We start from the raw sequence: 26,223 nt of genomic DNA, 5'->3' as shown, positions 1-26,223 counted from the left end.
TGCCAGTTTTTCTTCTATGGAATTTCTATTTGGCTTCTCAAATGATTCTCACTTCCCCAAAGAACACCAAAAGTCAAAGACATAATGATTTTTTAATAAAGTGCCACATGGAAAGTAGAGAATTTAATCATAGCACTCATCATTTTCCTTGTCAGTGATTTGCTTTATAAAGCAAGAAAGGAATGGAAATGTTTTTTTTTTAGACGAACATTTGTTTTGACTCTTGGTCTCTTCTGAACTTCAAACAGCCTTTTAAGCTCCCTTTGCTTTAAAGGACGCAAATGGAAAAGTAATAGACCTAGGGCTCAATGTATTTAATTTGACAAAGCATGTTTCCAGCTAAAGAAAATGTAGAAAAGAACCCAAAGTTCCAAAACTGCACAATTTCTATTTCCAAACTTTGATCGACTTGTGTCTGTCTTTTTTTTTCTCTAACACCCTTTCTCTCTAACACCCTCTTTCTCTCTCCTTCTTATCCTTCCCTGTCTCTCTAGTCTCCCTCCCTCTCACCTGTTTGTCTTGTCTGCCTCTCTCATCTCTCATCCCTCTCATGTCTCTGTTTCTATGTCTTTCTATCTCTGCATGTGTATGTACCTGTCTGTCTCTTGTCTCTTTGTCTCTGTCTCTCTCTCTTTCACCATAATACTGTCTGGGAACCAGAAAGCACTCAAACTTTGTCATTTGCCTTCTTTTGCAGCATTCATTTTGTTTTCAATATTTGCTTCTACAAATCAAAAGACAAATAGCAAGATTTTACTGGTATCAGGACAAGTTTGTCCCTGTGACAAGATAAACCAATTAGATGAAGGTCATATCTCTGGTTATGTCTCAAATAGTCATGTCAGTTCCAACAACTGAGGATTGTTTTCATATATACTCACATAATATCTGCCATACCCATGACAAAGTAGAGAAAGTTAAGAAGTTAGATTTTAGTGGTATATTTGTATAGAAATTTGTCATCAGTGTCCTGGGTTATACAAATACTATAACTTTTCATTACAGAGCACAATGTGCTTTAAAATATACTAAGTAGATATCTAATCTGTTACATGGCTTATGATCATCCCACATTTTTCTGATGAAGAAAATGGTGCTAAAGATAAATGACTCCATGACAAAGCAAATATACAGATTGAAGCCAATCATGGACCCAGGGCGAGAAAAACAATTTTCTTCCAAAATCAGATACTAGCCTAATTGTGATAACTCCACTGAGCAAGTGTCTGCTAAGAAGTCTAACATCACGGAGTCTCTAGGACCTTGGAAAAATGAAGGCTCATGGGCTTCAATCTACTCATTTTTTCAAGAGTCTACTGAACCCTCAGTGTTTACACCTCTAATTCACCAATGAGACAGAATGAAAGAAGTTGATGCTCTTTCAATATTTTCCAACCACCTGAAATCCTACTGGGGACTACGAGATAAAACATCTATCTACCTGCTGCCAAGGCTTCATAAGCTCTTTACTGACAGTAATATTTATTCATATTCAAAAAAATGGCAAAATTGAAAAAAAAGGATTTCTGGGGGGGGGGGGAACTAAAGCAATAACATTAAAACAGAAATGAGAATTTTGCAAGCATCTACTATGGACATACAAACCCCATCCATCCTCATAACAGACAATACTCCCTCTTGAGGAGCTAAACTTACCTAGTTTCCAGAGAGATTTCTATGCCCAAGGGTCTAAGTAAACATTGAAGTCACTGAATTTTGATTTGAACTAGATGAAACATTCAAAGCTTGAAACACGCTTATCATAAAGATGGGGATAAGAGTGCAAATCACCCACGTCACCTAATTTAGTGACAGGCTACTAGCCACTGTTCTGTCAGTTTGAATGTGCATTCTTGAATCGGGACAATCATCAGCTTAAACAGATTTCCTGAAGGAAAAAGTGAGAGAGGGCTCTAAATACTTGGATTAAACATGAATTTCATTTTTACCTACCAGCTATTCTGAGACAAACTTCAAAAGAAAAAGGATAGAGGAGATGTGGGAAATCAGTCACATCTTTATTATATATAGCAAAGTGAACCAATATTACAATTTAAATAAAAACAAACCAGGAAAACCAAGATGATCTTGAGCAGGGGAGTTGTAAAATTAGCAAATTCTATTTGTTCTAATTCTGATCCTTTTCTCTTTTTCTGAAATTGATTTTAGCTGTTTTACATTTTTGTCACATACTTCATGAAAAAGTTCCCTGAGGTGTAAATGCTGATCAGCCAGCAATGCTTACCTTCGTTTTTAAGATTACAGTCCACGTTCACTTCTGCATTCAAGCACTGTACGAAGTATTACATTGAGAGATAAATAATTCCATCATTTCAACCTGGTGCTTCTGTGAAATGTGGTGCTAGGAAACAGCCGACAGGCAGTGCGTCTGAACAAATCATACGTCCTGTAATTGCCGCTTAGCTCTAATTACTATTGAGGATAGTGTTTGCAACTTGATTCCAGGGAGAGGGCAGACTACCTTCTGACGACACTGAACCAAATATATCCTAAAAGACTGACAATTACTTTCTTTCATGTAATTTTTCTGAGTAGCTCCCAGGTACTCGGCTACTCAGAAACTACCACTCAGCCATAGTAAAAATGAAATCAGATCATCTGACACTCACCTCTCCTTCCCAACAAAGCACTGCAACTCTCTCAAAATATTTATTTATTATACCCATTTGGAATTTATGGTGTCACTTAGACTTAAAGGGATTGTTGTTGTTGTTTTTTCTTTTCTGGGTGGGCAACTAAATCTTTCTTTTAAAATTGCTTTTTATTTGAAAAAGGAGTATGTTCTCAAAATATGAACTTCATTTTTATTCTGTTAGTCCAGAATAATTTATCTGCATACCATTAGGCCTCAATAATTTCTTTCCTTGCCTGTACATTTTTAGGTTTTAAATAAAGATTCACAGCATATAATTAAAAAAGACTAAAGCAGGTAACAACTTGATGTTGATAACATTAATAGGGATATTTATGCTTTTCAATGTCAAAAACCTAATTTCAACCATGTGGGAGAATTTTCATGGTGAAATTAGCAGTTGTATAGGCTTGGAACTAAAAGGATACATTATGTACTCATATGTCTAATTTCACTCTTCATCTAGTGGCATCTGATCATGTGATCATAATAAGCTTCTGTTACGTCCGTGTTATGCAGTATGGCTATGACTTACTGGTTATTTTGCTTATGCTAGGCTGATTGTCATTGATATTGATGAGTTCGCTTAGTGGGCATTTGACTGAATGAAAGAAACTTGAAATGATTGATCTTTTAAATGTCAGGAAGGATTTTGCTCCTTTGGTTGTGCAACTTAGCACATTTGGCAACCACAGCCAACACTTTAGTGACGTACAAAGCAAACTGCACCCATTCAAATCCAGAGATCTGATATATCTGCTTATGTCAGATTTGCATGGTAGCCATCAGGGACAGGTAAACCTAAGGAAATAATTAGATGCAGCAATCAAAATGATAGTTATAAAACCAGCTCTTAGAATTAGTGCATATCTCCAAGCCCCATGATCTCAGTTGTTATGAATAAAACAAAATAGCATTCTAAATGGAACATAGTATGCCAGCTCTATACTTATTTCTCCCCAAACAGCAATTGTGCACTTCTTGCTCACATAATATTTAGTTGTTCATGATTAAAATAAACTTATAGTCACTGCTGTGGTTTTCACTTTAATTTTTAATTTTAATTTTTATTTATTTAAAAAAATTTTTTTTAATGTTTATTTATTTTTGAAAGAGAGTGAGAGAGTGGGGCAGGGGTAGTGAGAGAGGGAGACACAGAATCGGAAGCAGGCTCCAGGCTCTGAGCTGTCAGTACAGAGGCGATGCGTGGCTCGAACTCATGAACTGCGAGGTCATGACCTGAGCCCAAGTTGGACGCTCAACCGACTGAGCCACCCAGGCACCCCTAATTTTTTATTTTTAAAAATCTACACCTAAATTAAAAAATCTAGACCCCTCCTAAGAAAACTCTGTGTTCAGTAGGTATTATGTTGTTACCTCCTTAGAAGTATTTTTCTTTCATGGAGCCAGGCAAATAATTCCATTCTTTTTTGCCTGCCCTTAAATCATGCCTGATTCCTGGAGTATTTTCCAGAACATTTCTAGGTCTGACATACTAGTCCATACTCAAACTCCCAAACCTTTATGTGTACCTCCCATAGGTCCTTCGTTTTCTTTAGTAGCATACCAAGTGCGGTCCCCAAACCAGAAGCGTCAGCATCACCTGAGAAGCAAAGCAAAGCAAATTTCCAGGCTCCATCCCAGAATTATAAATGCTGAGTGGCACTCAGAAATCTGTGTTGTTGTTGTTGTTGTTTTTTAAGCTTATTTATTTATTTTGAGAGAAGGGGAAAAGGTGGGGGCAGACAAAGAAGGAGAGAAAGAATCCCAAGCAGTCTCCTCGCTCACAGCATGGAATCGAATGCAGGACTTGATCTCACGAACCGCAAGATTATGACCTGAGCCAAAATCAAGAGTAGGATGCTTCACTGACTGAGCCACCCAGATGCCCCTCAGAAATCTGTGTTTTAACCAGTCCTCCAGGTGATGTGAAACACACTGATCATTGTGAGCCACTGGTCCATGGTGCATGCATATATGTACTAAAAGCGGTAGGAGAACGTGATAGAGAACTTAAGCTTCTATGGGAAAGCTAAAGGCCTTAGCAGAGAGGTGGCATTTAAGTGGTGATCTAAAGGGGGTGACAAGAGTCTGAATGACTCTCAAGGAGTCACCAGGCATCTCTTACTTGGCTAACCCATCACATATGCCCTTGAGTTAGTGCAGCCCCACAGATTACAAAATTTAACTCCATAAGTTACCATCGTTCTTCAGTCAAGTCATTTCATTCTTAAAGAAAACAAAGAAAACTTCCCTTATTTCTGTTAGCCTTTTAGTCTACCAGCCATTCTCTCATTTCCCTTAACTTCAGTTCCTTTTAGCATAGCCTACTTCCTTCTTCACTTTTTTTTTTTTACTATCCTTTTCACTTCATAAATCTGGCTTCTGATTTCCCCATCTTAATAAAACTATGGTTTTGAAGTCCTTTATCAGTCCTCCTTGACCTCTGTATACCATTGGTAGAATACGCTCCTATATCTAAACACCTCTTTTCCAAGATCAACTTTTGTATTTCTGAACACCTGCTGGACTCCTCGCACCTGTATTATCCCCTTGGCATCTCAAGTTCAACTTGTACAAAATTAAACTAGTCACACCAGCTCCCCTCCATCACCAGAAGGGACATTCTTCCTCTGGTGGTCTTTATTTCACTGCCCTGGACCATGAGTTTTCTGGTTATATAGACTCTAAAACTTGAAGAATGGTATTTAACTTTACCCTCTTCCTTGCCTCTAAATCAAGTTAGTTATCTTTAGGACATCTTTCACCTCCTTCCCCTTTTCATACCTATTACCATTACCGGCATTTAGATCCTCATTGGCTGCTTACTACTAGAATTCTTTAATCACGGTATTCCCCCCGTGGTTAAGTGAATTCTTGGGAAGGACAGCTCAAATCAATCATTTTCCTATTCAAATGTCTTCCATTGTTCCCCTTAGTGAGTTACAGGCTCTGAAATCCAATACTGTACACCTGTTCAAATCTCTACTCTGCTACTTACCAGCTGGGCAACATTAAATGAATTAATTGACTTGGTAAGCCTGTTTTCTCAGCTGACAAGTAGGAATAAAAACACCAATCATATCTCATGAGGAGACCTGAAGGAACTAGTGCATGTAAATTCTTAGTAGCGCATACAGCACATTGAAGGATTTAGCAAATGATAGGCATTACCATCACCATCACCAAAACCATCACCAGAGTATACAATTACAATATCTCAGTTCAGCATCCCTCATTGTTCTTAACTGAAAACTTTCTAAGATATGCTAAATTGAACTATTTCTCAAGGGCAAGGACAAAATGTTTTTCTTTCTGTCTCTGGCTTCTTGGTGCCCTACACCTAGTAAGTAGTTGCTCTAGAAATGTCTACTGCATGAAGCACTGGTTGGCTCTTATATATACATACTTTCTTAGTTCTATCACTTTGCTTAGGCTTCCCAGGATGCCCTTGCCTTTCTGTCCCTTCTCATTCTACCCTCAAGTAGCATTTTATTTTATTTTATTTTTTATTAAAAAAATTTTAACGTTTATTCATTTTGAGAGACAGAGAGAACAGAGTGCAAGTGGGGATGGGGCAGAGAGAGAGGGAGACACAGAATCTGAAGCAGGCTCCAGGCTCTGATCTGTCAGCACACAGCCTGATCCGGGGCTCAAACTCAGGAGCCGTGAGATCATGACCTAAGCCTAAGTCTCAGGCTTAATCAACTGAGCAACCCAGGCACCCCTCAAGTGGCATTTAAAATGCCACCTCTTCTAGGAAGTCTTTCTACTTCCATCAGAATAAAGTATCTCGTTCTCCTTTGAACCTGTGATACATTTCACTAATATGTCCTTTACAGTATTTAAGTCATTCTATTGTGTATCCTTTCCCCCAAGAAGCTATAAGGACTTCCGGGTTAGGGACAAACATGATGTGCTGCTTTTGCCTAGGGACTTGCCAAAAGAAAGCACTCAACAAATGTACCGAATGAATGAATGAGGTAAGAGGAATGGCATGTACACTCTTACATGAACTGTGCTGCTGCATACTACCTGATTAAAGGTTTTCTTTCCCCTTGGTAATTATGATGGTCTTCAAAGAGGAAACATGGTGAAATATACAGAAACAAGTTATAGAGGGCCCCTTATAAATGGGGTGTTTTCTTAACCTTGGGTTTAAAGTTATTCTAGAACCTAGAAGCATTTTTCACATAAATAAAGTCCTAAACGTTCATTGGATTCCTAGAATAGTGCTCCAAAGCTAATTAACCCACCAGACAGGTGTAGTAGCTAGAACATTACATTAGCAAGAGCACCTCAATGCCAACATTACTACAAGGGGTCAGGAAAAGGAGTCAATATTCTATGAGTGCTTATGAAGTGCTCAAACTCCTTTATAAAACATAACACCATGAATTTTGTTTTCTTCTTCATATTTTAAGGCATACTCCAAAAGTTATAACCAGAAGCCAATTTTTTTGTGTGTATTCAGATGATTACTTTTCATTGCCAGGATGAATGTGCTCTGGTTAAAGAATCAATTTGTAACTGTCGATTATAAATGGTAAATTTAGAAAATGAAAGTCTTCTATAAAGTCAATATGTTTAAATTTTCAGAAATCAGAAATTATTTTCTTCTTTAATTACAATTCTAAATTTCAGCTTCTTTGTCTTCATTTTGGATTAATTTTAAATTGATTGTGGCCCCTGATACTCTAGCTTCAGTTCCTTTGCTCACATCCCCTGACAAATACATGATGGCCTGTTAACAAACTTTTAATTACATTCATTAGGGGAGTCTGTTATTTTAAAGTAACTCTTCAGTGAGTAAATAATCCCTTTTTAATGGAAAAATGATTGCCTTTCCAATGATCTGAATTGTAATTTTGGATTTTCACAAATTTATTTAAAGTAGGCAAGGCTATAAACAAGACATTATTATCAACAAAGAAGACATATTTTCACTGTTACTTTTGCTCCCCTCCCCCCCACCCAGTAGTGAGCTAGACATCATGATAAACTGAGAACTGGGGTCCTTGGTCCTTGAGAAGGTGACTAATTGCAGAACAAAAATACTATATCTGAAACACTTAGAGAATAATACAAAGACACATACAATTTAGTGTGAATCATAGGCCCAGGGAAAGAAGTAGTACAGGAGAGAATACAACCTCACAAGGGCAGGGATATGTCTTTTGTTCACTAATGTATCCTAAACACTAGGAACTGTGCCTTATACATATTGTGAGCTCAAAAAACAACTGCTCCACCAAAAGGAGAGAGAAGTGAGTTAGAATGGCTGGAGAAGTTTCACTGTGAGGGCAGGACTTAAGTAAGACCTTAAAATACATGATTCCTTGGTTTCTCCTTTGGCTCACCACCTATTTCCGGACTATTACCAAGTCCTGGTTGTACTCCCAGCACATATTACAAATCTTTCTGGTTCTCTCCATGTCACTGCCACCTCCTAGTCCAAGCCATCAGCATCTATCTGGACCACAGCTAATGGCTCTGAATGGATCTTTCTGGGAACATTTATGTTCCCTTATACTTGGTCTCCTCACAGCAGATAAACAAACTTTAAAAATACAAATCTTATCGTGTTATTCCAGTGCATAATGGCTTCCCACCACACTTTGCATAAAATCTTTCCTTACCATGGCCTACATTTGCCACATGATTAAGCCTCTGCTTACTTACATAACCCCACCTTGTATCACCTCCACTTGCCCACCCTTCCTCCTTCCAAGACCCAAGCTTCTTTTCTCTTTCTTGAACATGTCAAATTCACTCTTATCTCAAGGCTTTTGCCTTTCTTGTTCCCTTTCTTGTTTTGGGAATTCTCATCCCCAAATTCAGTTGTGTTTCAGCTGAGGTCTTCAGGAAGGTGTTTCCTCTATTACATGGTTCTGTTTTATTTACGCTATCCACTTATTTGTTTCTAAAATTATTTTGTTTTACTCGTTTACTTGTTCATTGTCTCCTCTTACTAGAGTATAATCTCCATGACAGAAGCAGCTATATTCTAGGTGTTTTATTCCCGGCTTCTGGAACAGTGCTAGGCTGCAGATAGGCACTCAATACAGATTTTGAATGAATGAATGACTATAATTCCCCAGCCTTTACAAGTATGAAGATACTTTTTATGCATCAAATGATTTGAAGGACTCCCCAGATATTGTTATTCTTTTCTTTCCCCTGAGTATTCACTGATTATATACAGTGCTGATATGAAGTCAGGAACATTTAAAACAAAGGTATATCATTATCACAGGGCTGACATATATTTGGCAAGAGTATGATATATGAGACATGGTATTTATTCAATCTACCAAGTATTTGGTGCACATTTCCATTTATAGGTACATGAGGATCCTTTGCCTACAGATGTTATGGGATCACTGACTGATACGCAGACAAAACAAGAGAACAGAAGCCATTCTAGTTAGCGCTTTCTGAATACAGAGATACAAAGAAACTCAGGTAAAGCCTTATTCTGAACGAAGGACAAACCAACTTCTTTTTTGAACCCTCTAACACCCACTGTAGGGTTTATTAGTCATCTTCACACATTTGTGTAACAGTGGCTAAAACATAATGTTTATTATATGCCAACACTTTTCTAAGCACATTATGCACGTATTAATTCACCCGATCTTCACATTAACACAGCAAGGGAGGAACTTACTATTACTGACATTTTGTAGATGAGAAAACAGGGCACACAAAGACTAAGTACCTTGCTCAAGACCACAAAGCAGGTAAGGGGCAGAGTTGGCGTTCAAACCCGTATTGTCTGGTCCGAGAGTCCCTACTTTGACCACTATGCTATGCTGCCTTGCTGATATAAAAAGAAGGCACTGTCTTCACGCTAGGCAGAGAATGCCTTGCATCATACATAGCATATAAGAAAAATTACATATCAAAATGTCAGCTACTTCTAAATATGCATGTTTTACTCCTAAACATTTCCAAGCAGTTGTTTTTCTCATTACTGCCACATAAAGGTCTGAAATGCTTAGCAGCAAGTGACTTCATGAAGCAGTTCTATATCATGTGGGAAATCATGAGGATAATCTAAATCAAATACCAAATCTCACTGTGCCTTTAATATCACTGTGAAAACAGCATGCTTTTCTAGGACACACTGTGAAGTCTGAGGTGATAAGATAGCATATCCTAAAATTACTTGAAACCAAAAATGGATTTGTGATTGTTATTTCCAACTCACCAAGAATGTTCTTGTTTTGACAGGTTAGAACATGGGGATACAGACCTCACCTTGATATATAAGGTCTTAAAGTGTACAAACCTCAGTGATTTCTGCACAGTATTTGGTCAGGCTGTTTACAAAGAAAGTTCAATATTAGCTTATAGAACCAAGACAGAATTCCAAGAAGACTCAGCTTGTTTTGTCATTCACATAAGGCCCTTTGTTTGTTCTCCTCCATCTATTCTCTCCTTTTTAAAGAGATTAATTAGTTACCTTGCAAAATATGAATGAATCAAGGAGGAGTGGTGTCTACTGGGCATAGCACATGTTATGCAACATGACCCTTATGTAATAAATCTTTTGGAAAGCAGGTCTTCTTTTCCCCGTGAGACCTGTCTTCACTTTTCTCATGTGAGACTTGGCAAATGGGACATTCTGAGTCTGACAGGCCACTTCTGTGCTCCTCAGCTGACAACTATTTTACACAGATGTCAGCTGAAACCCTTACTGGGGCACGTAGAGGATCAGAACTTTTGAATCACATCCAGCAAACAGAATCCATCATCCCTCAGCTCTCTGCCTGCCGCATCCCATCCCAACAGCAGCTTAGCACCCCTACAAGTAAGTCAGCCCAGCTCCAGTGAAACAGCACACATCATGGGCAAGGGATCATGTGATGGTCAACATGAAGTTGGCTTAGGGTGTTCCTCTGTGAGAAGTTCTCTAAGGAAGAGAAATCTCTGAAGTTCTGTGATTATCTTTTATAAAGATTTAGGAGCTTGAGAAGAGATGTGAAGGAATTTAGGGCTTTTTCTTGTGTCGTAGTCACTTTAGAGTCAGAGTCCAGTTCAAATTTTGCTTCTACTATTTATTAACTAAAGATGTCACTTTGGCGAGTTACTATCTGAACCTCATTTTTCTCAACAGAAATACCTACCTTTTTTAGGTTTGCAAGTAGAAGAACATCATAACACATATAAAATGCTTAGCACAGTGTCTGGCACAGAGTATGCCTTCAGTAAATGTTAATTCTCTCTTTCTCTAAAACTGAAAAGGGCCAGGTGTTTGGAGGTCTGCATTTAGAAATGACTCCAGTATCCTCGGCACATTCCATTTTCGTTGGCTTTGTTTTTGCTTTATGTTTTTGTTTTGGGTTCTTAAATTAGGATCCATGGACTCCCCCTCTCCAAGAATTCTATGCAAATATTTGCAACCATGCTCATTTTTGGGGAAAGTGGAATCAGATGTAACCAATTTTCAAAGGATTCTATGATTCACAGAGATTTTTAATCTTAATAGTTGTTTCTTTCTTTTTTTTTTTTTTTAAAATTTTTTTTTTCAACGTTTTTTATTTATTTTTGGGACAGAGAGAGACAGAGCATGAATGGGGGAGGGTCAGAGAGAGGGAGACACAGAATCGGAAACAGGCTCCAGGCTCCGAGCCATCAGCCCAGAGCCTGACGCGGGGCTCGAACTCACGGACCGCGAGATCGTGACCTGGCTGAAGTCGGACGCTTAACCGACTGCGCCACCCAGGCGCCCCTTAATAGTTGTTTCTTAATAGTTCCAGGTAAAGAATATCTTTTTGTAAATCAAATTTGATTTTTAATGTACTAGAAGAACCAGTGAGCAAAGGAACTCTACAACGAATCTTTCTGTAAAGCAAATACTTGCCTCATAAACTGCATATTTAATCCAAACTTTTCCAGTTTTTAAGAAAGATTTAGAATTTCAATATAAGGTTTGCTTAAAATAGGACTCCTAGTGATATTATATGCATAGCAGGAACTTCCACTAACAATTTACAATGTAGCCTGGGGTCAAGTTCAGGTATAATGTAAACTGAAAAAGAAAGAACTCCAAAAAGTCCCTGCTCTTAACTGGGCAGAATTTTAGTTATCCTCTGCTCCAAAGACCTCATTTTACGGATGAAGAAATTGAGGTTCTCAGAGGTTACATGACTTGCCCAAGGTCATTGCAATAGTTACCGACAATAAGGAATAACAGCTGTAAGAATAATGACAGTGATTATGATGATGATGACAGCACTATGATCTGTTGAGCATTTACTTGAGCTAAGCCTTTTAAAGACTTTAACCTCATGTACTTCAGCTATAACCCTAGAGGAAGATTTTATTACCTCCACCCATCAGATGAAGAACTCTGCCCAGGGCTCCACAGCCAGTAAATGGACAACTCAGAACTCGAACCAACTCAAAACTCAGAATCTGTTTTCGCTGGAAAGACTGTGTTTTTAGCTGCTTCCCAGAATAGAACAGAACAGAGAGTCTTGAAGTAGACTGGTCTTGAAGTAGAAACAAGAGGTTAGTTAGGAAAGATGTTATCTACAACCTTCAAGGTATATTCATGTATTTGAATGGGTTTTTAAAAAATACATTATTAGACAGTTCTTGATAATGCTACACCCTCACAGATACATACTTGGAATACACCGGGAGTATAAGCTCCAGAATAAATCCAGGTCAACTGCTTGCAATATCATCCTTAGACACAACCCTCTCTGACCAGGCCTCTCCCCAGACTGTAGACCAAGGAGATTGGTCCACATGGTGTCTACCCTCTCCTCCCCCCACTTCTAAGCCACATTCTGGGTATCTGGGATTCCATATGTTCATCCTCAAATGGCCCTGGAACTACTTCCAGGACCTACATAGGTTTCTTCTAGACCTCTCTCCCTTGAGGCAGATAATACCTATGTGGGACCAGAATGGCTGTTTTCCATAGGTAGAGCTTGGCAGCCGGGATTGGGGGTCCATACTCCTACAGTATAGGACTGGGCCAGGATTAAAAAAAAAAAAAAAAAAAGAGAGTGGGACAGGAGCCACTTTGTGCTTCCCTGTTCTGGCACAGAACTCTGACATGTCTGGGAATTCTAAAATAAAACCTGGCCTTCTCAGGTTTTTATGAATATATATTTGTCAGGATAGAAGGATGAAATATACTTTGTTTAGCAGCTTAGTGCCTTGATTTTTAAACTTTATAATAGTTTATAATAGGTAAACATGGGCATCAATTTTTATCCTTGTCTCGGACCTTGCATACAATGGGACAGGACAGGGCAGGCCTGCCTGCTTTTCTACTTGCCAGTGCTGTTCTTTCTCAGCCTTCCTGGTCCTTGGATCCCTTTGATATGGCTCCATATCTGCTTTGGTACCTATTTTCCTCATTCTACTTTTACTGATGACTTGGTATGAAATCCATCTATCCAAACATCACCTGACATTTAATGATGGCTGATTATAAGCCACACACTGTACTCGGTGCTATGCATGTAACAATGGACGAGAAACCCTCAGTTAGTCCCTGCCATTGTGGAGCTAACTGCCTGTGACAGGTCCATTTGAAAATAGAGGCATTTAAAAGAGAGCATGACAAGTGTGATGATAGGAGTAATACTGGCTATACTAAGGGAGCTCTTTCATGGGTGTCCAGTTAGGTGTTTTTGAAAAAGTAAGGGACTAAACTGAAAACCTGGAGTAGGATTCAGCTAGGCAAAAGTTAGGAATGAAGTAGAAGAGGAGGAGCTGGTTCCATGTATGTTTTAAGTAGAGGGAAGTACACATGAGGCCACGCCTTCAGCTAGAGCAGGCATGGTGCCCTGAACTGAAAGAATTTCAGTCTTGACCAATGTATGTCTCTGGGGTGAGAAATGTTCCTGGAGAGGTAAACTTGAACAAGACCAATGCAGGTCTTATAAGTCATGTTAATGTGTTCAGACTTGACCTAAAGTTGAAGGGGAGTCAAAGGCAGATTTTAAACAAGGGCCTGACATGATGAGATTTCTTTGTTAGGAACATCAGTGGTTGAAACATGGGTTACGTGTATGTGCAAGAGGAGCTGGTGGGGAAAGGGTGGGAGGGAGGAGCAGGGCTGATGGTGCTGAGTCCAAGTAGGAGGCATTATAGCAACCTAGGTGAGAGATGATCTTAGCATAAATTGAGGGTTAGGCTGCAGTGAGAAGATTGGCCAAAGGGGTAGAATCAATAGGACACAATAAATGTTTGGACATGGGGCTAACATCCAATGGACTAAATAAAGCAAAGCTTCCAACCTGGGTAGATGGAGGGATCAGTCACAGAGAAGGAAAGCAGATGAAGGTGAAAGCTTGAAGGGAAACTTGGTTTCTGAGCGATGACCTCACCACCACTCCAACTCAATGGCTTTTGATTTTCATCTTTCTACACCACACACTAGGACTGAGAGTCTAGGGCCTAAGTGCTAGACTTTGGGGGCCTCCTCTTCCCACTGTGCCCTGCTTGTTTTCTACCATCAGGAGGAAGGGTGGATAAGCAATAGCCATGAAAAGGGGAATCCTTAGATGAGGCTCTCATTTTTCATTCATCTGTAAAATACCATCATTTGTTTAAAACACTTTGCTATCATAAAAGTTACCAGGACTATTCAATAAATGACAATGGGTCAGAATTTTCAGTTATATTTGATTTTGGGGTATCTCAAATACTACAGCAAAGTTCAGATTTAGTCATTACGGCAAAATTTGCTCTCGGGTATTTGATGTCAACCTAATAAATGTTGATCCTTTAAAGACGAAGAAAGTTATGTAGAGAACGGCTAGTATATATCCCTCCCTACCATCATCTCAGACTTTACACACGCATTTCATAGTACATTGATTACAGAAATCAATCCTTATCCATATATCTGAGTTAAAGTCTCTTCTGAATCTCTAAGAATTTCACATGGGCTATTAATACCAGAAGGAACATTTTAAGTAATAACACTTAGTTTTGGATAAAAGGAATAATGTAATTTTTATTTTTTATTTTGCCATACTATACATCAACTGATATGCTATCAATCCTTTATGGAATTAGCAGCAACCAGGAAAAAGTAAAAACAAAAACAAACAAGCAAACAAACAAAAAGACCCTAAAGGATGGGTTCAGTTTTTGAAAACAAACTTTTCAAAAGTAAATGTGTCATTTTGCTCAGTATTGATGAACATTGTCTGAATTATTTATTAGCTGTATTATATGCAGTACAGTTGGGTCTTTAAAAAATAATATAAAATTTAGGTGAAAAGCCAAATTTAAGAAAGTTACTTTTGAACTTCTTAACAATTGTGATATGTGAATTTTTAAAGTTAAAAAAATAGAAATCGATGCTATGTGAGGAAAGAAAGAAAAGTGGATGATAAAGCTTTCAAGGGCTCTATCAATATTTTAAGCAAGCTTAGAGGAAAAAGTCAAGTTGTTGCATCAGAATTACCAAGGTTACTCATATCTAATGCCTGCGCGGCTTTGGATAAAATTCTTTATTTCTTTATATCTTAGTTTTTTTCATAAATAAAAGAAGCAGAATCAAAAGGAATTCACCAAAATGCCATAGGAAATAAGGCTTATAGCGAGTTTTGACATTTGCTTGATAAAAAGTATAGTATTATTAGATCCGTCTTACTTTATCTTTACACAGACCCGTATACCTGTGAACCAAAAGGAATGATTTTTTAAAATCACTTCTTTACTATAATGATCTTTAAGACTGATAACAAAATCTTTCCCTAGGAAGAATGGGCAAGTAAAACTTAACACAATGAGAATGCCTCAGTAGAAGTACTACTCATGCCTAGATTAAGGGGTTTGAATCCTACATGTGAACTGCATTTTGCAGGGGGGAAACATATCTAAACCACCATCTATCCAGGGAACAACAGAACTGCATGATTCTGTGGACAAAATACAGACCAGAACTGATATGAATCAGACAGGCAGCACTGTCCTACTCAGAACACTGTACAAGAAAATAAACTTTTCTGTTTATCCTTCTCAAAATTGTTAGGAGTTCTCTTAATGCAAACAACAAAGTAGAAAGTCCATGGAAGTGGAATCTAAACTATTTCTGTTTGGCTCTGAGCAAGGTATTTATCTATTACATCCAGAACAAGGAGCAGAGTGGACTAAAAAATATCCCCGAGTAAACAATGGTGAAATCTGCCGGGTAACCACAAAAATAATGACTATTGAAACACTCACATTATAGTCAAATTAATTGTAGCTCCTTACAGGAAAAGACCATTAAAAGCCACAAAGCCTATAAACAAACTAGATGGAAGTGACGTTAAAAGAGCCTAATCCAATGTCATACTTGCACACAGAGGAAATTGTATTCTTCACATGGCATAAATCATTAACATAAGTACAGAAACAATGGTGGACCACCTAACATCTTCCCTCGTGGTTCAGAAGAGTCGTGTGAGAGGGACTGTGAAGACGCCAGGTTGAGGAGGCAAGGCTAATGACAAAGAAGTGGGTTTGCTTGCTGCTTCCCTTGCTGTCTGCCTCCTTCCTTCTTGAACTTCTCTTTAGCCATGCCTCCTGAGATATGTCTCTCCAGGTCCTCCTCTGCCCTCTCTGACCAAGTTGCTCTGTCCCTGTAAGGCCTGCTCTTCCTCTTCTGTGTATGTTGATGTTTGGGTTTCGTCACTGGTTTTCTGTGGTCCTCTACACGCTCTCCCTGGATGACCCCTGCTTCTCAGGGCACTGTCTCTGCAAAGGACTGCTACACAGAGCCCTGCTTCTGCCCCAAGCTTCAGCTTTGTATATCCTGGTTGCCAGCTGGATGCCCCATAACCATGTCTAGAACCAAACTTATTTGGGCTGAAAGGTTTTACTCTGAAATGTGAGAGAATGAAGTTACTCATCCTAAAGGAATATCCTGAGATAATAAAAGATATATTTAGAAGAGGAAGAGAGCCAGTGCCAAAGACTGAGAAAGAAAGAACATTAACCATACTTCTTATAAATCTTCAGTGTGCAAGAATTACATATTTTAACAATATTTTTAACCATCTGAGTACAATTAAATTTAACATTATTTGAACTTTAGGTTCAAATGAAGGGTGGCCCTTTGTTCTGTTGGATTTGTTTTCGCCCCTCACCAAATGTTACAACCAGACTGAGAAACAGAAGTAGGAATGCTGTTTATTTGGAATTCTCCTTGGCCTCTAAGCATTGCTCTTTTCCCTTGCAAAGTGGAGAAGCTTTCAAAGGCCACTCTGAGTGAAGCTCCATGTGGGGGCTGATTCCACCCCCTGTTCACTGCAGAATGCTCAACTCAGAGGAGGAATATGGGGGTGGGGGAAGGAAAGCAAAAGGGAGGAAAGAACGAACAATTAACATATTTCTCTCTCTACTAAAATTTGTATGTAAAGAAAAAGTGGTGGGGCACCTGGGTGGCTCAGTCGGTCTAGCGTCCCACTTCAGCTCTGGGCATGATCTTGCGGTTTGTGAGTTCAAGCCCCACGAACCCTGCATGGGGCTCTGTGCTGACAGCTCGGAGCCTGGAGCCTGCTTCAGATTCTGTGTCTCCCTCTCTCTCTGCCCCTTCCCAGCTTGTGCTGTCTCTCAAAAATGAATAAATGTTAAAAAAAATTTTAAAAAAAAGTGGTAACTAATTATGCCAAAATGTTTTGGTGTTATCAGAAAAGTCTTTTAAAGGAGAGGTGCCCATGCTTTTAGATTATGTTCTCACCTAATGCTAATACAATACCCACAAAATATTTGAAAAATTTAAAGTTCTAGAAGATCTTAGTTGAAAACCTGTTAGAATTTATCCATGGGTTCATTTTTTAAAGCAAAAGTGGAAAGAAATTTAAATTCTAATATGTTTTCAGAAAAACTTGAAATTGATTCTTCCCTTAGACAACTCTTCTCCTAGTATTCTTTAAATTAAATGATGGCAACTACCATAACAGGCCTCCTACCTTTCCTTTTTTTCTCACAGCCACACAGCCACACAAACACCAGGTCCGACATATTTAGTCTTCCAATATGTCTCAAATTCATCCCTGTGACTGACCACTGCCCTACTTCAGATCCTCACCTTTTCCCATCATTACTGGTCTCCTTCACTCCACATTTATTCTCCTTGGCTCCACCTCTAAGGCTGCTGCTAGAACAAATTGCCAAAAATCTAAACTGATCCACACAAATCTTCCACTTAAATCCTTTTTTTTTTTCATTCTATTTCATTTCATCTACTCAAAAAACCTCTGCTGAAGACCAGGACCTGTGTGTCAGATAAATGTACAATGTTGGGAACACGGAATGAACAAGACCAGCAGGGTCTCCATGCCCATGGAACTTTGCCTTCATCATCAAACTTACACTCATGTGGCTAACATGGCCTTCCAAGATGAGACCCCTAACTACCATGTGAGTTTCTCTTCTCACCATCCCTGTTTAAAACACTGCATTAGCAACACACATCTGTTTATAGCTACCTGTATACGTCATGCAATTTCTCACCTCTGATTTTTCTCCTACTGACCCTTTTCTCTCCTCCCCCACTTCATCTGCCTATTTCTATGCATTTTTTTTTAAGAGAGGAAGCCTCTCTTTGACTAACTCAGACTGGGTAAAGTATTCCTCCACTGTGTTCCCATCATATCTACATTCCATATCACCATACTTAATACACTTTATTCTAAATATTCTAAATATCTAAATATTATATGTATATATATACACACACAGACATACACACACACTTTATTTTAGGTATGTCTAGTTACACACACACACACACACACACACACACTTTATTTTAGGTATGTCTAGTTCTAGGCAAATATTTATTTAACAACTACCAAACATAAGGACTCAAATATTCTATAACAATTTTAGAGAAAATTGGTGGCAAAGAGATGCTGTGATTACACCGAGTTATAATTCAGGGAAGAGGGCAGGAGGCAGGAGATGTTTGGATCCCAGTTCTAATTCTATATCCATGATAGGCTTAAAAATTCAGGCAGTTCAACAAATATAGAGTAAGTTCAACTGACTGTCTTGTTCTAGTAATCTCTGCTCACTAGTATGTTTGCCTTCCTGATTGAGGTATTAATAATTAAGTGTGTTGTGATAAAGCCTGGTCCTTTTGCTAGTGGAGAGGGTTTGAGGAAAAGCTCTTAACAGATGGCTTCAAGCATTCTTCACATGAGAATATAGAATCCAGGAGAAAACTGTATATAAAAATACACTGAGGCAGTAAAGAGTAATCATTACCTACAACGATTGCCTACAAATGACATGGAGGAGAAGCCCTATAACATTGGGTTACTAGCGTAAAACCTAAGACTTTCTTTGAGGCCTTCAGAATACTCCATGAGACAAAAAGCAGACTACGCAGGCCCAGTTGGATTGAAGAGATCTTGTTTTTTAAGGTCAATATTAGTGGGGAAGTAAGCCAAAGCTGCCTTCTCAGATGAGATCTTGGAATAATTTCTTTTTTCCATTTTAAGCTACTTCTGGTTCTCATTAGAGTAGATAATATAAAGTTGATTATATATCAGATATAAAAAATCTCATAGTGAAACAAAGTTTCTCTAATAACAAGTGCCAAAAGTATACATACACATCCTTTCCATCTGTAAGACAATTTACTATAATTCTCTAATTATGCAGAGCTGGTATCTTCTTTAAATAGAAACTTTGCCTGTGTATATCAGTATATTTCTAGTAGAAAATGTGGCAACTAGACCTGTGCTCTTTTATAACTACTGATCTTGAGGGAAAAAATCAGGTTAATTTAAGGGTTTATTAAAACCTTGTAAGTTGTATAACTTCTTACTAGAAAAAAATAATAATTGCTTTTTAACAAAAGTTTGGATCATTATGTTTCAGTGTTTTTAGTAAATTACTAAGATGAATACCACTTCTGCCCACAGTAAGATAAAACAATGAATAAAATAATTGCTTTTTGGGCTGTAGTGACTGTCTTTGTTTAAGAAACAAAGTGCACACGCACTCACACCTGCACACGCACACAACACACACACACACACACACACACACACACACACACACACACACACACACCAAATAATCGGTGGCCGTGAATGGATGCTAGTATGCTTCTGTGAGTTTCTTGGGCTGATTTTGTAACCCTGATAATGTTTTTAAACTGATATATGTCTATTAAGAAATTATTAATTTTTGGGGGGCAACTGGATGGTTCAGTTGGTTAAGTGTCCAACTTTGGCTCTGGTCATGATCTCGTGGTTCGTGAGTTCGAGCCCCGCATCCAGCTCTGTGCTGACAGCTCAGACCCTGGAGCCTGCTTTAGTTTCTGTGTTTTCCTCTCTCTATGCTCCTGCTCCACTTTGTGCATTCTCTCTTCCTCTCAAAAATGAATAAACATTAAAACATTAAAAAAATAAATTATTAATTTTTTTCTGTTTTGACAATTACTCATTATTTAATTACATGTTTATATGGTATTGCTGTTGGCTAGATACCTTAGACATTACTTTCTTTAACTAGTTACAGTACTCTGAATATGGGGTGTGTGTGTGTGCATGTGTGTGCGTGCATGTGTGTGTCTGGGTATGCGTCCATATGTACATGGATAAAACTCTTCATACATGTTCATATTTATGTGTTGCACATTTAAGTATCATAGACTCACTTATTAGTTCAAATACATTCATGCATTCATTCAAATATTTCTTATGCATCTATCATGAGCCAGGTCCTGTGTTAATCCTGAGTGAGACATGATCCTTGTTCTCCAGAATCTACTAGGGAAAACAAAAGAAACATATGGGACAAAGGTAGTGAATGAGTTCTATACAAGGTAATGTGTAACTCTCCTTTCTGAGTATATACTACAACTTAAACCATATATTAAAACTGTAACAGGTATACACAAAGCAAACTGTCATAGTATAGTCATCTTCCCTTCTCAAATCAAAACCATCAGAGGGTATGTGTCAGTGTCTGTCCATATGAGTAGTCACACTGAGACCATTATGAGGCATAAAAAGAAAATAATTTTATGCTACCAGATACCTTACGCATCCATATATTCATAGTTGCTTTGCCCAGATGCTGAGAACTATTTAGGGTCAACTCAAGTCATTAGTATTATTAATTTCCAATCAAGACAGTTCAGAATTTACTAACTCATGTACTTAGCGGGAAGTAGTTCTTTTCTGTTTCAAAGTCACTAGACCGTGTTCCTGAAGGCTGAAAGTCACATTGGCCTTTCATTGTTTGTTCAGCAAATCAGAGTTAATGACATTTACAATGCTAATGCACTTTGCTCCAAAGTATCTTAACTCCAGGTTTGGCACAGTTTCTCCTACCTGAGAAAAGCTTATTTGACCTCTCGCATGAAACTTTAACCAGAACTAATGATCTGAATAAGAACATTCCCTTACTCACTCGTATATCCACAATCACATGTACATATTAAATCTAGAAATGTATGAAATTCTGTAATTAACTATTCCATTTGAGAATCAGGATTAATGTGCAAGACAAATTAAGGTATGTATTATTAATTTATCCCCACATACACATTAGATTACCCGACAAATCTGGGCACAGTAGTGGCAGACTACTTCCCAGTCGTTATGGTTGACATAGCTTATGTGACAATGACCTCTTATGTTAGACTTTTAGAATCAGACTCATAGGAAAATATGTATTTTGGTAGAAATTATTTCCTAGATAATTTGGAGAACTGCAAATAACTGTCCTTTTCTGTATACCAAATTTCAAGCAGCTAAAGCTTTGCTTCTTTAATGTTCTTTTAATCACAATTATTAGCATATGCTGACTGTTATTGGCTTACTGGTATGAAATGAAAAAACAAGAATTCCAAACTCAGTTTACTTTATTAGTGAGCATGTAATGACCTCAAACCAAAGTCAGATAAAAAATCCCATTGGCTTGCTTAAAGTGTAACTGGTAGAGTTTAAAATATCTGCTAATTATTAACTGTGTTAATCTGTTGCTTGACCAGGCAAGAATGAATATACACACACAGAGATAGATATTCAGGTGACAGTTAAGGTGCTCATATCTCATATTATGAATTTTATAACACTTATAAGCTTGTGTACAATAGTCTACATAATTTGAATAATATTTTATCTTCAAGTCCAAAAAATGTATAAATTTGGTTTGACAGTTAAACTCAATGCAATAGGATTTGATATGTGCTTAAAAAATAATAACCAACAATTTTGAACAATTTTCTGTGCAGTGGGTGTTATGCTAAATAATTTCTATGCATTACATAATTTACTTTTCATTAGAAACCTGTGAGGTGTACTCTAATTTTCATGTCACAGAGAAGATTGAGAAATTTTAGAGAGTTAAGTAATTTTCCCACTTACTGTTAATAAGCGACAAAACTTAGATTGAAACCAAACTTCAGTGACTCCAGAGCCAAACTCCAGCTCATATATGGTCTGCTATAGATTAGAAATTGGAAGGCCTGGAATGAAGTCTCAGTGGCAATCAATTTTCTAATATATAAAATAGAGCCAATAATATATCCCAACCATCCCTCCAGAGTTACCATGAGGATTCAAGAGATAATGTAGGCAAGAAAACTGTAGAGTGCTCTACAAATAACACTTTATTACATTGTAATACCTTAACATTTTACAATCCCCAAGGCATTTTGTGGGGCCAAACGATGACATTAAACCAAATATTTCACTCGAGAAAGAGACTTTAGGAAGCCACCAGAGCAATTTTTTACTGTAGCAGCTTTTAAGTAGGTTGCCCAGGGTGGCACAGGGCAATCAGAAAAACATCCACCCTTTGTGGGTACCATGATAAATGAAAGGGGGGGGGTCAGTTCTGAGGGTTGAATGTTTTCATTCTCCAAAAATTCATATGTTGAAGACCTAACCTTCAAAGTGAATATAGATTGGAGGTAGGGCATGATAGTTACAGTGATAGTTAAATAAGGTCATAAGGGTGGGGCCCTAATCCAATAGGGCTGATAACCTTACAAGAAGGGGAAGAGATACCAGAGTACTCTCTCTCTGCCATGTGAGGACACAGAGAGGAGGCAACTACCTACAAACCAGGAAGAAAGTTCTCACCAGAAACTGACTTGGCAAGAACTTTTACATTGGACTTCCCAGTCTCCAGGACTGAGAGAAATAAATATTTGTTGTTTAGGGGACCTGGTCTATGATATTTTGCTATGGCAGCCCAAGCCAACCAGTATAACCAGTATCATGTTCACCCCTCATGTTACCAATGTCACCAAAAATCAGGGCCATCTGAGTCCTGTCCAGCTGCCAGCTGGATGGCCGTGTGGCCTGTTAGATCACATGAGGGGCTGAAAACCTACAGTTAGGACCCATGGAATGTAAAAATGTCCTAGGCAGGCTTAGCATAAATGGGGCTCAGTATAAACTGCTTTGCCTAGAATAAAACTGTCCAAGTTCAGCAGATTATACTAAATATCCTCAGGAAAACAATCAAACCAAACCAGTAGAAAAATGGAAAAATTTCCAAAGATGCAGTCCCATGTCTGTAAATATAAATTATTGCCAAAAGCTTGAAACTGACTCCATGAAAAGAGTAAACAGTGGAAAAATTCTGATGAACAAAATTACAACTGAGCAAACAAAGGAATTTCTACATTAAAAATGACTAGCATAGTTCACTTTGCATCTTCCCCTTTTCACCAGAGCACAGCTACTTGTAAATTAATCTACCAGAGTTTCCTCAGCTAGAAGGGTAGTGAGCTGAAGCCATTAAATATAAAAACAAGTACACATTGAATTATTACTTCTGCAGCTTATTTTCCTTAGGATGATATAAACCTCATTTCTTGGGAGTTGTGTTTTAGTTTACAAGAAGATAGGCAAGTTTTCAAATGTAAACACAGCTTCCCAGGAGGATCTATCCTAAAATCTAAGTAATGCATAGTTGAGAAAATGTTTCCACTTACCTTCTCCTTTCACACTAATCACCTTCCAGATGATTTAAAGAAAATATCATTTGGTGAGCATTCATTCCATGTGAGGCACTATTCCAGGTGCTTAAGGAAGGCTCTGCTAGTTTTCTTGCTACTCTCCATGATACCTGAAGTATTAGTTTAGCAAACTGCTTCCCAGATAAAGAAAACATTTCCCAGGTTCCCTTGCAGCTAGCTGGGGCCACATGACTAAGTTCTGGCCAATGAGATAGGAGTTGAAGTGATAACTTCCGGGTCATTCCCTTAGAAAGAAAGGTATGTTTCCTCTAGCTTTCCTCCCTCTGGTGGCCTGGAATGTGGAAGTGGTGGTGACTTGAGCATGCAATAAAAGGAATGCAGACCAGAGACGGCTAAGCAACAGGATGGAGGCTTCCCCAAAAGCCTTTATACCATTTCTGAGTTGTTAGATGAGGCAGAAACAAGCATTTGCCTTGAGAAAACCACTGTGTCCTTGGGCTGTTGTTACAGCAATCTATCCTGTATTTTCATTAATAGAGGACTGCATATATCTTGTGAGGTACGACTATCCCAGTTTTAACAGAGAATTAAGGTTTAGAGGGATTGAAGAACTTTTTTATAATCACACAGGTGGTAAGTGGTAAGGCTGGGATTTTAATCAAGTGCCTTTCCCATTAGTTCTTTTTTATACTAATAGAGAGAAAATTACTAATTTATAGAAAATTAGTGTTGTGCAGCTTTCTAATCCCTGATCTATTAATCTGATAGGATTATAAAAAGGTTTCGGTTTCCTTGAATTAGAATCAGTGCTACAAACCCCTTTATTTCTAATAAAGTGTCTGACAGTTACCAACTCCTCCAGGACCTACCCCTCAAAAAATGTTCCATTAGAAAAATTATAGACAAAAAGTATGCTGATTCTCCTGGACTATGAGGTAGAGGACTAGTAAGAATGCTCTAACAATTTACAAAATAATATACTGAAAAATCACAATAACTCAGAAACAGATCAGAGGTTTTTCTGGTATGCATTTTCTTTCCTGATGTTACCCTTATGTTAACACATAAATTCATTCTCAGAAGGAACCATATGTGCATTCATTCAACTTTTAACAACTTTTAACAACATTTACTGAGTGCCTAGTCTATGTCAGGTACTTCTTTAGACACTGGGGAAACAGCAGGAAACAAACTAGACAAAGCCCTGCATGTGTGGAGATTGTTCTCAAATGTATCAATTGTAGGTAATGTCCTACACAAATGAACGTAACAGGCTTTCGATGTGTGCCAGTAATTCATATTTTTTAAAATAAACATTTTTGGAGTAGTTTTATTTTTTTACTTTATTTTATTTAATGTTTATTTATTTTTGAGACACACACACACACACACACACAGAGTGCCTAGTGCCGCTGGGGGAGGGGCAGAGAGAGAGGGAGACACAGAATCTGAAGCAGGCTCCAGGCTCTGAGCTGTCAGCACAGAGCCCGACCTGGGGCTCGAACTCACCAACTGTGAGATCATGACCTGAGCTGAATGAAGTTGGACACTTAACCGACTGAGCCACCCAGGCGCCCCTATATTTTAAATTTTTTATTGTTTTGAAGTTTATTTGGGAGAGACAGAGTGTGTGTGCATGTGAGCTAGGCAGGGACCAAGAGAGAAGGAGAGCAGAGTGTGGGTGCATGGGAGCTAGGCAGGGACCGAGAGAGGAGAGAGAATTCCAAGCAGGCTCTGCATTGTTAGTGCTGAGCCTGACACAGGGCTTGATCCCATGAACCTTAAGATGATGACCTGAGCCAAAATCAGAGTCAGATGCTTAACCGACTGAGCCACCGAGATGCCACGTTTTGGAATACTTTTAAAATTTATGGAAAAATTATAAAGATGATACAGAGAGTTCCCATATACTCCTCACCCAGTTTCCTCTAATGTGCCTCTTATAGTTTTTGTTTGTTTGTTTTTTCTTGGTTGTGTATGTGTGTGTGTGTGTTTAAACTAATGTCCTTCCTCTGTCCAAGGTCCAATCTCAGACTACCACATTACATTTATGCCTCAAGCTTCCTTAGTCTCCTCTAGTCTGTGACAGTTTCTCAGTTGTTCCTTTGTTATCATGGCCTTGACAAGTTTGAGGAGGTATTTTATGAATGTCCCTCAATTTGGGGTTGTCTAATTTTTTTTTCATAATTGAATTGGAGTTTGGTTTTTTTTTTCTTTTTAAAGAATATCACAAAGGTAAAGTGCCCTTTTCATCACTTCAAACCAATGATAAATTGGATAAATGATAGCAATATGACTTATCACTAGTCATGTTAACCCTGATCTAAGGATTCCTGATTTTGTTTATGGAAAAATTTTGGGTGTGCTTTTTGCTACCAGGATGAGCTCCATTTCTGTAAGTCTGTATTAAAATATAGTAAATTTATTTGGGAACACACACACACACAACATACACACATGCACATGACTTAGAGGTAATAAAATAACGTTAGGTATAGAAAGGTAAAATGAATTCTTAAGTGCTACATTTCTGTCATTTGTTTGTTTGTTTATTTAATGTTTATTTTTGAAAGAGGAAGAGCATGGGGGAGGGCCAGAGAGAGGGGGGTGGGACAGAGGATCCAAAGTGGGCTCTGCACTGACAGCA

The 26,223-nt window shown here is 38.2% G+C and overlaps 1 protein-coding gene across 9 annotated transcripts in view; it reads right to left on the bottom strand.

Moving 5' to 3' along the window:
* The window catches only part of ZNF385B (zinc finger protein 385B), a 405,481-nt gene that overhangs the window by 98,621 nt on the left and 280,637 nt on the right, over window positions 1-26,223 (bottom strand). The window contains exon 1 of one of the 9 annotated variants that reach the window (XM_058712578.1): window positions 23,592-23,614. The exons of 7 other annotated variants lie outside the window; for them this stretch is intronic. The gene's annotated coding sequence lies outside the window, so the exon portion shown is untranslated. Of the gene's footprint in view, window positions 1-2,245; window positions 2,451-23,591; window positions 23,615-26,223 lie in introns of those variants that run through there. One more of the 9 variants, XM_058712560.1, reaches the window with a different exon arrangement.

This window comes from Neofelis nebulosa, chromosome 2 (assembly GCF_028018385.1).
Source record: "Neofelis nebulosa isolate mNeoNeb1 chromosome 2, mNeoNeb1.pri, whole genome shotgun sequence".
Taxonomy (NCBI): domain Eukaryota; kingdom Metazoa; phylum Chordata; class Mammalia; order Carnivora; family Felidae; genus Neofelis; species Neofelis nebulosa.
The sequence above is the reverse complement of the archived record's forward strand: the minus strand, read 5'-3'. Positions and strand labels throughout refer to the sequence as shown.